A 14,805-nucleotide genomic window follows, 5' to 3' on the forward strand; every position below is an offset into this window, starting at 1 on the left:
GTGTGTGTGTGGTTTGTGTTATCTCAGTGAGGCCTGTGCATACACCCTAAAAAATGCTGGGTTATTTCATCTACCCAACCGCTGGGTTATGAAATGTTTTACCCATTATGGGTTATTTAAGTTGGGTTATTTTGTGCAACTCATGCGTTGAGTCAAAATCCATCAACCTAACATACATCGGTTGACCCAGCACTTGGGTTGTTTGTGCTTCGAACGTCATCAGATCATCACCAGAGTCCACACACCGAGCGCTTGTCACAGCAGAGAACCAGTCTGGTCATCCAACGAGGCAAATAACTAATAAAAGGTTTGTGTACACTAGCTACATGTCTAAATCACATTGTCTGTGTTGCGTTACCTATTAAAGTACTATCATTTATATTGTGAGGCTAGTTGGTTAGTTTGGCTAACAACGTAGCTAGCTAACGTTAGCCATTTAGCCGTTATCATGGAAGCATGGATAGCCTACAGCTTATCCGTTTGGTCTGAATTATATTAATGAATTAATGAAACACAGTTCATAATGCCCATGGGCATATGGTCATGTTTATTGAGTTTACCAGGCTAATTTGCCAGCTAGTTTCAAGCTAGCCAGGTGATTCGCCAGTTAACTAACTATCTAGCTAGCTAGCTAGCTAGCTAGCCAACAGGCTGTCAGTTAGTTGCTTTGCTAGCTATATTATTTTAACTGGCTATAAATGAACGCGCTTGTTTTTCCTGAAGCTTTTATGCGAAGGCATAACACAGTGTTTGACTGATTAAAGTATGTAAAAACAGTGAGATAACCTGATTTGTCTGACTAAATGCATTTATGTGCATTTACTTAAGTAATGTGGTGACCCACAATAGATAAGAACAAATGCTTATTTAAAATGGTGGCCTGGCAAACGACAAGGGCCACTTGAGTTAACGGTTAAGAAATATATAATAAAAAGTTTGGGAACCACTGCTGTAGACTGTTGTACTGACAGTCGTGCCCTGAAGGCTATGCTGTGAGCATCCACAAATATTCTTGTAAAAACGTAAAAAAGTAAAAACAATTTACATGCATGCAATTTGTCATATGAATTGTATAGGTAGAGAGGGAGGATTGTGATGCTAAATAAAATGGCTGTTATCTTCACATTGGATTACATTCTTCTGTTAGTCTGCATTGCTTTTACATGGTGATATCTGAATAGTTAATACAATAGCAATTGTATCTTTGCTTAAGCTCTTTTTGGGTTTGTTTCAGATCAATGGATAGCTTTGTCATTAACACTTTGACAGAGTGCCAGACCTTGTCGAAAGATTTAAAGGTAAGAAATATTTGTTTTCCCATCCACACCATATCAAGTGTGCATTGCTACTAAAGCCCTTTTCAGACATGAATTCTTATGAAATATAATTTCCTCTTTTTTTCAGTAGCTTCCATGTAATGTGTCAAAGTGACTCCAATAGATGAATAGAGCCAGCCACTGGATTCCTGGAGGAAAGGCTGCGGAATGTCAGGAAGCGGCTGAGATCAACCAGCAGGTCGCAGAGCACGGCACAGACACCACCACAAACGCCAGATGATGGCGCTCTTGCAATGGCTCTCATACCAGGTAATTATTAAACTGAAAAATTAATTGATGAATCAAAACATCCATATTTCAGTGAATGACAACTTTCTTGTTCTTTTTTACAGAATGTACCATATCAGACGAACGTGAGTCACAGCATAAAGAATGGTTGAGAAACAATTCTCAGCCCCTCAGCCAGATAGAGACCTACATGCGGAACATGACAGTCTACAGGGCCAAGTGGATTAGGGACAACAATTGGACCATCGATCAGATCCTCGAAGAGTTCCCTCACCTAATGACCAAAGGCATGGTAGGTATAGGGAAATATGATCTTACATATGAGGATGCATTGTTTATAATGTTTTATTAGTGTGCCACATTGAGTTGGTTTTAAAAATGTGTTTTCCATTTTATAGATTGCACAGGCTTGTCCTGCATGGGGATGCTGCATCAAAGTTGTTTGAAACTTGGTCATATGAAATGCCAGGAGGGGAGTCTAAAATGGTAACGTTTATTCAAAGTAGAATACTTGCTTGCAAGTAGAGCTAATGGCTCTTAATAGCAGCTTTTTAATAGGAATTTGAATTTGTTCACTATAGACCTGTTGACTGTTGGCCTGTTGAATGATCAGCCAGTTCATTCGTAATTGTTGTTTTGCTCTGAATGTTTTCCTACCTGAGTGATATGAACTGCACCAGTTCCACTATATTGTTGATATAATATGTTGTAATTATGTTGTTTTGTTTTTGTATTGTTTAAGTGTTTATTGCATAATATATGCATAAATCTAGCATGTATTCTGTTCTAGGTTTGTAGTTTAACAGTTTTATTGCAATTTATTTTCTTAAATTGTACTGTAATGTGTTAGAATTAATCTGGGATATGGGTTAATTTTTCCCAGCATTTGGGTACACTATATAACAAATATGTAGTTGAATCAACCATGAATTGTAATTAATTTGACCCAGCATTTGGGTACACTATATAACAAATATGTAGTTGAATCAACCCAGAATTGTAATTAATTTGACCCAGCATTTGGGTAGAATATTTAACTCATCTGTTGGGTTAAAAATGACCAACCCATCTTGCTGGGTCAAATTAACTACTGTTGGTCCGGTGCAATAGTGATCCAGCGGTTGGGTTATAAAACAAACCAAGTTGGTTTATTTTTAACCCATCATTTTTAAGTGTGTAGTGTTTGGCTGCACTGAGCCTGTTTTGAGACGTGTGTTAAGAGCAACCTGATCTCACAGAATTCCGTAAAATGAACACGGGCCCTTAACTCTAAATCCGTGGCAGTTTCACGGAATTGCAACAAAATCCGTTAAACTGCCACGGAATAATTCCGTTAAATGAACACGGATCGCCAACGGATCGTCAAATTCCGTGATGGGCTCACGTGACACGCAAGAAGAACGGAGCGGTTGGGTTCAGGAAAAGGTCGTGGGTGCCAGTGGGCTTACGGTTCTGTGACACACGCGGGACATGCTTATAAAAAAAATAAAATAAAAAAAAAACACAACTGACAAACGCCACACGCGGGACGCAAACTCCAGTCTCCTAGGTGAAAGTCCTGTGTTTTACCCATCCACCACCCCAACCAACCTCCTTGCGCGGAATTCCGGCCTTACATACTGCTCACTACCGTGCTAAGTCATCTTCTCATCGGGCATTGTTTTCCGTGGTGGCCACACGGAATTTTCACACATTCCGTACCACCACCACGGAATGAACTGTTACAGTCCGTGCCCATTTTACGGAATTCAGTGAGACCAGTCTGGTTAAGAGTTGTGTTGCTGTGAATGAGTTTTGCAGGTGATGTGAACTGTTTAGCTCAGGTGACTGTTGGTAATACAGACTGGAGTTTGAGTTTTGCACATGTGACTCCAGTTGTGCCCACTGTCGTTTAGCAATCGAAAAAAACTGTCTATGTACATCTATGCCAAAATGAAAACACTGCAATCAAAACGTAACACTGCTTTCTAAAAATTAAATTCTTGCAACAAAACCAGCGTTACACACAAGCACCATTTGAATTCCTCTTTCATATCACCAGCATCACACTGATGGCTTTATAGAAAACACTGCAGTCTTTGGGGTTATAGTTTTATTATTGTCATTTTCACACAAACACACACACACACACAGACACACACACACACGCACAAACACACTCATACACACACACTCACACATACACACACACACAGACACAGACACACTGTGACAGTTTTATTATTGATATTTTTAACCCAATAACAGCTGTTTTAATCAACATTTATTCACAAGAACTTATCATGGTTTATATGTATTTCTTTTAATGTTATTATTTCGGTCTATTTCGGCCGGGAAGCTGGGTTGCTTTTTTGTTTATTTATATTTTTAAAACTATAACGCTACATCTATCAACATTTATTTAGATGTTATCATGGGATTCATTTCTTTATTTTAATAATATTATTTTGGGTCTTATTACCAGTGAAATAATACAGTATGCTGCAATACAGAACATTACGATATGATCCGAGCTAGACGCATTCAAAGCCAATATCCCACAATGCAATGCGGGCATTCATTCACAAAATTGTACAGATCAGAGTGTCTTTAACGACAGTATTGCTTCAATATACATATGTATAATCAGTGGTTTTGTCACTAGCAACAACACACTGCTCAGTTTTGTTCCAGTAAGTTATGCACCGTAATAACTTGTACTGTTGTTAAAAAAAAAAAACTATATACAAAGAGAAGCATTTTTTTTATTTTATTTTCCTTGTATAGTTATTTAAAAACGCAATTTTCTGTTTTTTTTCCTTTATTTATTTATAATTTTTTTGACAGAAAAAAGCACAAACAAATGAACATCAGCGCTACAAGAACAGTTTGTGTAGTAAACAGAAATGCGTCAACTTTCCATTATATTGTCTATCCATTCAAATCCAGAGTATAGTCAATTCCCAGAAGGTTCAGTGGTCTCTTCCATTCATGAAAAAATATATGAGGTCTTTTCTTGATGTAGTGTCCAAGTTTTTCCAAAGTCACAGCCTCAGAAATAAGAGATTTCCACATGGAAACAGTAGGAGGGTCATCACTGACCCACCTGATCAATATGGCTTTCCTAGCTAGCATTAAAAGTGACTGAATCACATCTCCATCTTTTTTTACGAGAGACAGGAACCTTCCCAAGCAAGCAAAGAAGTGGTTCCACTGATACCTGCTGACCTATTGCTGTACTGACATCTGTGCATACCGTCTTCCAAAAAATTTGTATTTTGTTTCATTCCCATAAACAATGCAGCCTGATACCTACATGAGATTTACATTTGGGACAATTTGGTGAGGCTCCAGGTGTATACTTACTATAGATATATGGTGATATGTAGATCTGATGCAAAATATTATATTGCAGCGCTTCATATTTATTACAAATCTCATCCCACTCATCATTGCACAATTCAACAAAGTACACCATAATGTTCTTAAACCTGTAAGTTTACTTATAGGTTAAAACTTAACATCTCATAATAGAACTTAGATAGGAAATGCTTGTGCTGCTTATAATTAAGGAGAAATTTCTCTACTGGATGCGAATCATGTGGGGTTTCCAGTGAGTTGTTCTTCTTATGCACAAAGTGTCTGACCTGTAAATATTTGTAGAAATCTTCGTTTGAAATATGGTACTGAACTTTCAGTGATTCAAATGTTTTGAATCTTCCATTCTCGAAGAGGTCAAAGATTCTAACAACACCTGCTTTTTGCCAAGGTGTCAAATTTGGGCCCATTCCATGTGGCGAAAGCTCAGGATTATCCATCAGTGTTGTGATAAGATGGAAAGGCTGAGTATTATGAAATATTTTAGCAAGTTTTCACCAAGCCCACAATACATTTGTTATCAGAAGGTTGTTTTTAGCGCTGTGTGGCAGTTCTTTCTGGCTTTTACCCAGCAAGTTCACAGGAGAGAAGGGTTTACAAACCACTGCTATATCAAACCAAGGGGACCCACGAAGAGATAATCCTGGCTTGTATGGATAGTATATAGTATTCTATATTTGGAAAGATTAATATTTTCTGGATATAGCTGGTTAATTTGGGGGGTGACCTTAATTCCTAAATACTTAAACCCAGACGGAGGCCAACGGAAGGGCTTAATGTAGTCTGGTTCAGTATTTATGTCATTGTCCAAAGTCAATATTTCTGATTTATCAAAATTTACTTTATATCCAGATATTGGGCCAAATTCTTTAATACATTTAGTCAAGGCTGCTAGTGATTTAGAAGGGTTAGTGTCATAAGGATATCATCAGCATACAAAAGAATTTTATGTTTTGAGCCAAACGTTACTCCCTGAGTATCTGGGTTTTGCCTGATAGCCAACGCCAGCGGCTCTATCGCCAGAGCAAACAGAACGGGAGACAGCGGGCTTCCTTGAGCTGTGGCCCTTGTCACTTTAAAGGGAGTTGACAGCAGACCATTAGTCAGAACTGAAGCTTTAGGTTCCTTATATAGCAGTCGGATCCAGCCCATAAAACCTGAGCCAAAATCAAATCTCTTCATAACATCAAACATATATTCCCACTCAATTCTATCAAACGCCTTTTCAGCATCCATAGAAACAATAACACCCGGCGTCTTCGAAGTGTTAAGGTAATGAATAATATGAAATAAACGTCTTGTGTTATGGAAAGAGTTTTGACCCTTAATAAATCCAGTCTGGTCTGCAGCCACAATTGAGATTACAACCTTCTCTAACCTGAAAGCTAGTATCTTAGAGAGTATTTTGTTGTCCACATTGAGGAGGCTAATGGGTCTATATGAGGAGCATAACCCTGGGTTTCTATTTTTCTTTGCTATTAATATTATATTGGCTCTGTACATAGATTCAGGAAGTTTGGAGTCCTCAAATGATTTATTAAAAACTCTTAGGAGCAGGTTATCAATTTTATCTTTCATCATTTTATATAACTCAACTGGAAAACCATCCTCTATGGGACATTTTCCTGATTGAAGTGAGGAGATAGCTTCATCTATTTCCAAAATGGAAATAGGAGATTCCAAAATTTTTGACTGTTCCTCTGTTAAATGTGGAATACATAAATGATCTAAAAAAGTCCCCTGCCTTGAGCCTCTTCATATCAATCTCTGAACTATATAAGTTTGCATAAAATCTTTTAAAGCTTTCATTAATTTGACGGTTATCAATTTGTCTTTGATTATTTTCATCAACAATGGCTGATATGTATGACTTTACAGGAGCATTCTTTGCTAGCTGTGCTAAAAGGCGATTTGGTTTGTTATATTCAAAAAAATAATTATTTAGCAAATAGGATGTCCATTTCTGCCTTCCTTGTTACCAGATTATGTAAGGCTGATCTAGCTGATTTTAGTTCAATAAGGGTTGCATCTGACTTTGTTATATAGTAGGCTTCCTCTAGCTGTTTTATTTTATTTTCTATCTCAAGTTGTTTGGCAGCTCACTCATTTTTTTCTGACTTGTACAGTACAGGCCAAACGTTTGGACACACCTTCTCATTCAATGTGTTTCCTTTATTTTCATGACTATTTACATTGTAGATTCTCACTGAAGGCATCAAAACTATGAATGAACACATATGGAATTATGTACTTAACAAAAAAGTGTGAAATAACTGAAAACGTCTTATATTTTAGATTCCTCAAAGTAGCCACCCTTTGCTTTTTTGATAGCGCTGCAAACCCTTGGTGTTCTCTCAATGAGCTTCATGAGGTAGTCACCTGAAATGGTTTTCACTTCACAGGTGTGCTTTGTCAGGGTTAATTAGTGGAATTTTTTCCCTTATTAATGGGGTTGGGACCATCAGTTGTGTTGTGCAGAAGTCAGGTTGATACACAGCCGACAGCCCTATTGGACAATTGTTAGAATTCATATTATGGCAAGGACCAATCAGCTAAGTAAAGAGAAACGAGTGGCCATCATTACTTTAACAAATGAAGGTCAGTCAGTCCGGAAAATTGCGAAAACTTTGAATGTGTCCCCAAGTGCAGTCGCAAAAACCATCAAGCGCTACAACGAAACTGGCTCACATGAGGTCCGCCCCAGGAAAGGAAGACCAAGAGTCACCTCTGCTGCTGAGGATAAATTCATCCGAGTCACCAGCCTCAGAAATCACAAGTTAACAGCAGCTCAGATTAGAGACCAGATGAATGCCACACAGAGTTCTAGCAGCAGACACATCTCTAGAACAACTGTTAAGAGGAAACTGCGCAAATCAGGCCTTCATGGTCAAGTAGCTGCTAGGAAACCACTCTCCGGGACATTTTCCTGATTGAAGGGAGGAGATAGCTTCATCTATTTCCAAAATGGAAATAGGAGATTCCAAAAAGTTTGACTGTTCCTCTGTTAAATGTGGAATACCCTCCTGAGAACCAAGGAAACATTTATTTTTCCTAATCATATATTCTGTGATTCCATACCTGTTTAAGGTTAAAAAAAAACATCCTACAATTTACATATTTTTATTTATTTAAAGAATGTCCACTGTAGTGGACAACAGGATCATTTGAGTACGAAAACAGACAAATTTGGTAGATGTGGAGTCATTATTTACATGAAGATAGTCCTGATGTCCACTATAATTGACATTCATAAAATGGCAAATTTTTCAAAAGATACATAATGTAGTTTCTATCAGAACTCAATATATGATTCCTAACACCTTAATGAACAAGAATCATAGATTATCATAGTAACAAAACCATAGACAAACAATATTTGACTCATCTCTTATCTTTCCATAAAATGTGCTTATGTTCCTATGCCGTCCATTTTGGATTGAAAGATAGAGGCGGTTCCCGGCCTCCCAGCCAATCAAATAACACATCACTGAAAAGCCCAGGATGTCCTCTGTACAGTGCAGCAGGAATTAAGAGACTTGCACAAAAGATTCCAAGGAGAGGATCTCAGGAGGATACATAAATGATCTAAAAAAGTCCCCTGCCTTGAGCCTCTTCATATCAATCTCTGAACTATATAAGTTTGTTTTCTTTTAAAGCTTTCATTAATTTCATCAATTTGTCTTTGATTATTTTCATCAACAATGGCTGATATGTATGACTTTACAGGAGCATTCTTTGCTAGCCGTGCTAAAAGGTGATTTGGTTTGTTATATTCAAAAAAGAATTGTTTAGCAAATAGGATGTCCATTTCTGCCTTCCTTGTCACCAGATTATGTAATGCTGATCTAGCTGGTTTTAGTTCAATAAGGGTTGCATCTGACTTTGTTATATAGTAGGCTTCCTCTAGCTGTTTTATTTTATTTTCTATCTCAAGTTGTTTGGCAGCTCACTCTTTTTTTTCTGACTTGTACAGTACAGGCCAAAAGTTTGCACACACCTTCGCATTCAATGCGTTTCCTTTATTTTCATGACTATTTACATTGTAGATTCACACTGAAGGCATCAAAACTATGAATGAACACATATGGAATTATGTACTTAACAAAAAAGTGTGAAATAACTGAAAACATGTCTTATATTTTAGATTCCTCAAAGTAGCCACCCTACAGAGTTCTAGCAGCAGACACATCTCTAGAACTGTTAAGAGGAGACTGTGCGAATCAGGCCTTCATGGTCAAGTAGCTGCTAGGAAACCACTGCTAAGGAGAGGCAACAAGCAGAAGAGAATTGTTTGGGCCAAGAGACACAAGGAATGGACATTAGACCAGTGGAAATCTGTGCTTTGGTCTGATGAGTCCAAATTTGAGATCTTTGGTTCCAACCGCTGTGTCTTTGTGCGACGCAGAAAAGGTGAATGGATGGATTCTACATGCCTGGTTCCCACCGTGAAGCATGGAGGAGGAGGTGTGATGGTGTGGGGGTGCTTTGCTGGTGACACTGTTGGGGATTTATTCAAAATTCGAGGCATACTGAACCAGCATGGCTACCACAGCATCCTGCAGCGACATGCCATCACATCCGGTTTGCGTTTAGTTGGACCATCATTTATTTTTCAACAGGACAATGACCCCAAACACACCTCCAGGCTGTGTAAGGGCTATTTGACCAAGAAGGAGAGTGATGGAGTGCTGCACCAGTTGACCTGGCCTCCACAGTCACCGGACCTGAACCCAATCGAGATGGTTAGGGGTGAGCTGGAACACAGAGTGAAGGCAAAAGGGCCAACAAGTGCTAAGCATCTCTGGGAACTCCTTCAATACTGTTGGAAAACCATTTCAGGGGACTACCTCTTGAAGCTCATCAAGAGAATGCCAAGAGTGTGCAAAGCAGTAATCAGAGCAAAGGGTGGCTACTTTGAAGAAACTAGAATATTATTTCACACATTTTTGTTAAGTACATAATTCCACATGTGTTCATTCATAGTTTTGATGCCTTCAGTGAGAATCTACAATGTAAATAGTCATGAAAATAAAGGAAACGCATTGAATGAGAAAGTGTGTCCAAACTTTTGGCCTGTACTGTATATGATATAATCATACCCCTCATATAAGCCTTGTAAGTATCCCACACAGTTCTTGGATCAGTTCCACTACTATAATTTATTTCTAAGAACAAATCCGTTTGGTCCGTTAGATATTTAGTGAATTTGTCATCCATAAGCAGAGTTGTATTCATTCTCCAAGAAAATCGCTGGGTCTAAGAGGTTGCATTGCCATTATTACCGGAGCATGGTCTGAAAGCGGAATGTGGCCTATACCTACATTCAACTAAAGGTGCCAGACACCTAGAAACGAGAATATAGTCAATCTGCGAAGCTGACAAATGGGGCTGAGAGTGAAATGTGTATTGTTTTGAAAGCGGGTTACAGTGCCTCCATATGTCTACAAGATCAAATTCCTTGGCATTTCTAGATTCATTTGTCTGAGGGGGGAGTCTATCCATCATTGGCCATAAAGCACAATTAAAGTCCCCTCCAATTATCATGTTGGGACAGTCCATATCAGCTAATCGGCTAAGTAAAGATGCATAAAAGGCCTCATCCTGTAAATTAGGACAATATACATTACCTAGTAGAACCTTTTCACCATGTACTAATTCTTTAACTAAAACATATCTGCCTTCAGTATCTTTAAAATCCGTGACAGTAAATGAAAGATTTTTATGCAGCAAAATTATTACACCTCTCCTATTTGTTGAAAATGATGAGAAAAAAATGTCACCAACCCATTCCCTGCGGTATTTGTTGTGCTCTTCATCATTTAAATGTGTTTCTTGTAGAAAAGCCATTTGAATCTTGTCTTTTTTAGAGAGTTTAGAATGGATTTCCTCTTCACCACATTATTAGAGCCCCGAATATTGTGCATATCTTAATAGTCATCAACACCAAATTATGTCATGAATTACATGTCATAGCTAACTTTAGCTATTGTGTGTGAAGTGGACCAGTCTGTAGCCTTAGCTGGAAAACAAGTTCTGTTGAACACAGAAACGTGTTCTGGGCAAAAACTGAACAGGCCCAGAAACACCACAAACATTAACACACGAGGAGTGTGCATTATGAGCACACAGACCAAAATAGAGAGAAAAATACAACCTAGGTGTACAATTATTTCCTAAAAAGTGTAGCTAAGAGGATCAGAAGAAGCAAAAACAAGAAATATACTCTCCCCTTTCCTGAATCGCAACTGTAAACGTACCAACATGTAAATATTAAAGTTGCAGAAGAAGAGAAAAATAAATTCACTGAAAAAATAAAAAATAAATAAAATAGGAAGCCTCAGTGTAGCAATTTGTTTTACATGAGGGGCATTATAAATGTCTACGTTATTCTGCCTTTAACGATTCCAAGCCATTTTGATGCAGTCAGTTTGCCGATGTATTCATTAACTTCTTTAATGGTGGAGAATGAGGAGGTGGTGCCGTTGGGATGGACGACTTTGATGACAGCAGGGTACAGAAAAGCGTACCTTATCCCAGCTTCTCTCAGTTGTTTATGGGCATTTGCAGACTCCTTTCTCTTCCTCACAACCTCCGTGGGGAAATCCTGGAAGAATGAAAGTTGCTTCCGTCGATGTTTAATCTGCCTTTGTTTCTGGCTGCTTGCAGGATTTGATGCTTGTCAGCGTAGTCGTGCAACCTTATCAGGACTGCTCTCGGACCCTCTTTACCGGCAAATCTTGTCTTGTTTTTTTGTCCTTGTCCCTGGAGATTTTTTGGATTTGGGACTTTGCCTTTTGCCTGCCTGTTTGTTCCCTGCCTTTTTTTAATAAATCCTCAGTTTGAACCTTCTCCTGCCTGCTTGCTTGCTCTCTGCATTTGGGTCCTATTATTCCCTGCCTCCACACAACACGTTTGCATGTTCAACACATGTGGTATCCACTTTTCAAAAAAGTCGACCGGTGTTTTGCCCTCCATACCTTCCTTTAGGCCAATAATAATATAAAGTCGACAATAATAAATGTCGACTTTGGTTTTAATAACTTTCCAGGCGGTCTAATGCCTTCTGCAGTTGAACTTCCACAGCTGCCCCTCGGGGTGTTGTTGTCGTCGACAGGTCCTTGAGGTCTGAGACCCGCTGTTTGACCATCCCCATCCTTTGTATTAGGCTATCGAGCTTCTCCGAGACTTCACTTACTGGCTTAAGTATGTTAGCTAGTTTACGGTCCAACATCTTCTCTATATTTGCAGTAACACTGTCCACAATAGCTTTGTCTCATTGTTCACTTAGCTCTTTGTTGTCGGTGGGGTTGATCCCGTACTCTGCCTCATCAGATCATCGTTTTGGCTAGCGTTAGCACGTGCAGCATTAGCTTTAACGTTAGCTTCCTTTTTACATTCTGAACTCTTCTTTCTGCTGGACTCTGGGTGTGCAAAAAATGTGTCAAGTGACGTTATGGAACGAACGTACACCCGACAAAAATCCACCGGTAGGAAAATTAGTTGAAAATTATAGTTTAAGGCAATTCAGCAGGGAGCTGATAACTTTACATCTATTCGGGTCGGTGCATCACGTGATTTCCAAAACGCAATTTTCTAATTTTGCGGTTAATGAATATTAATAGCAAAGACTAAAAGGAAAAAAACATGAGCATATTTATATGTGGAACTTAGTTTGTTTGAAAATCACACTGCATTATTAGTTGTTTTAAAAAATATATAAATTTATGGTAGGCCTAACATATTAATTATTATGTATACGTTAATATGTATGTATTAATTAATAAATTAATGTAATAAATATGTTATTATATACCTCAACGACCTCCTCACCTTTGCTGACACCGGTTCCCTCAACATCCTCATCCTCCTCGACCTGAGTGCAGCCTTCGATACTGTGAGCCATAACATCCTGCTCACCAGACTCAAAGACCTCGGTATCGAAGGTACTGCACTCAGCTGGCTCCACTCCTACCTTTCCAACAGATCCCATTTCATCTCTCTCCACAACCACACCTCTGCCACAGCCACAGTCACTCAAGGTGTTCCCCCAAGGCTCCGTACTTGGCCCCTCCTCTTCATCATCTACATCCTCCCTCTTGGTCAGATACTCCGCCACTTCAACCTGGACTTCCACTGCTATGCTGACGACACCCAGATCTACCTCAGCACCAAATCCCCCACAATCCTCCCCTTCTCCCACATCAACTCCTGTCTGTCAGCTATTAAAACCTGGATGCAACACAACTTCCTCAAACTCAACAGCGACAAAACAGAATTCCTTCTGATCGGCTCCAAATCCACACTCAGCAAAACCAATAACCCCACTATCACCATCGACGGCACCATTGTCTCCCCCATCTCCCCAGGCGCCCGCAACCGTTATGATTTTGATTCCACCCTCTCCCCTTGCGCCTCACATCCGTCAAGTCATTAAACCACCTCCTTCTTTCACCTCCCGCAACATCGCCAAAAACAGAACCTCTCTCACACCCCCCGCTGCTGAAAGACTCATTCACGCCTTCATCTCCTCCCGACTGGACTACTGCAACTCATCTTCCCTCGGCATCAGCTCTACCAACATCAACCGACTCCAAATGGTCCAGAACTCAGCCCGCCCGCCTCATTACCTGCTCCAAATCCTGGCACCACATCACTCCAGTCCTAAAACAACTCCACTGGCTTCCTATTTCCCACCGGATCACCTACAAAACCCCTGGTCCTCACCTACAAAGCCCTCCACCATCTGGCCCCCTCATACCTCACTGACCTCCTCTCCCCCTACCAACCCTCACGGTCCCTCAGATCCACCTCAGCCGGTCTCCTCTCCATCCAAAAGTCCAACCTGCGCGCTGTTTTGGGGACAGAGCCTTCTCCAGGGCAGCTCCCAGGCTCTGGAACTCCCTCCCCAAGAGATCCGCACCTCTGAGTCCCTCACCATCTTCCAGTCCCGACCAAGACCCATCTCTTCACCTCAGCCTACCCATAGTCCACCTACCCCTCCCTTTTTCATCTGTATCTTGTTTTGTTCTACTTGTTTTGTTTGCTCGTTTTGTTTTGTTATGTTTTTATAATCTACCCTGCCCTGTAAAAGCGATTTTGAGTCCATGAAAAGCGCTATATAAATTCAATTTATTATTATTATTATTATTATTATATTCAGAAGATGATCCTCATATCAGTCACCATGGTTACAGATTGTAGCCATCCTAACCTTTGTAGCCTTTTTCAAAAATAAGAAGGGACTAGTTTTAGGAAGCATTTTCAGGACATTAAAAGGATAAGCAGATTGATGCCGGAGGTCTTTGTTCACAGAGTAAGATTTACTGTACATAGCTTTGTAAACACAACATGTGTTTTGGCATTTTTGGCAAACTTCAGCCTCAGCCTATATACTGCACACGGATACAACTCACACATCTCATTCAACCATTACACAAGCTGAGGAAAAGGTGGTGACGTGGGTCAGAGGGTATCAGAGGTCATAAATAATGAACCAATCCATCGGCTCTGCTCCTATAGACACCTTGGTGTGTATATAACTGGCTTTTTCAAAAATGTTTCGAATTGTTTGGTCTCAGATCTTTTACAGATTGTAAACATGTCTCTTCAAACAGGCATCTTCCCATAGGCGTTAAAAACTGCAGTAATCAAGCCACTCTTAAAAAAGAATAACCTAGATACATCACTAATGGACAATTACAGGCCTATATCAAACCTCCCATTTTTAAGTAAAATTATTGAAAAAGCAGTTTTTCAACAAATACACTTTTTATTGTCCCAAAAGAATATCTTGGATCCCTTACAGTCGGGTTTTTGGCAACATCATAGCACTGAGACAGCTCTTCTGAAAATCTTTAATGATATCCACCTAAGCGCAGATAGT

Source organism: Perca fluviatilis, chromosome 16, assembly GCF_010015445.1.
Source record: "Perca fluviatilis chromosome 16, GENO_Pfluv_1.0, whole genome shotgun sequence".
In the NCBI taxonomy this organism is placed as follows: Eukaryota; Metazoa; Chordata; class Actinopteri; order Perciformes; family Percidae; genus Perca; species Perca fluviatilis.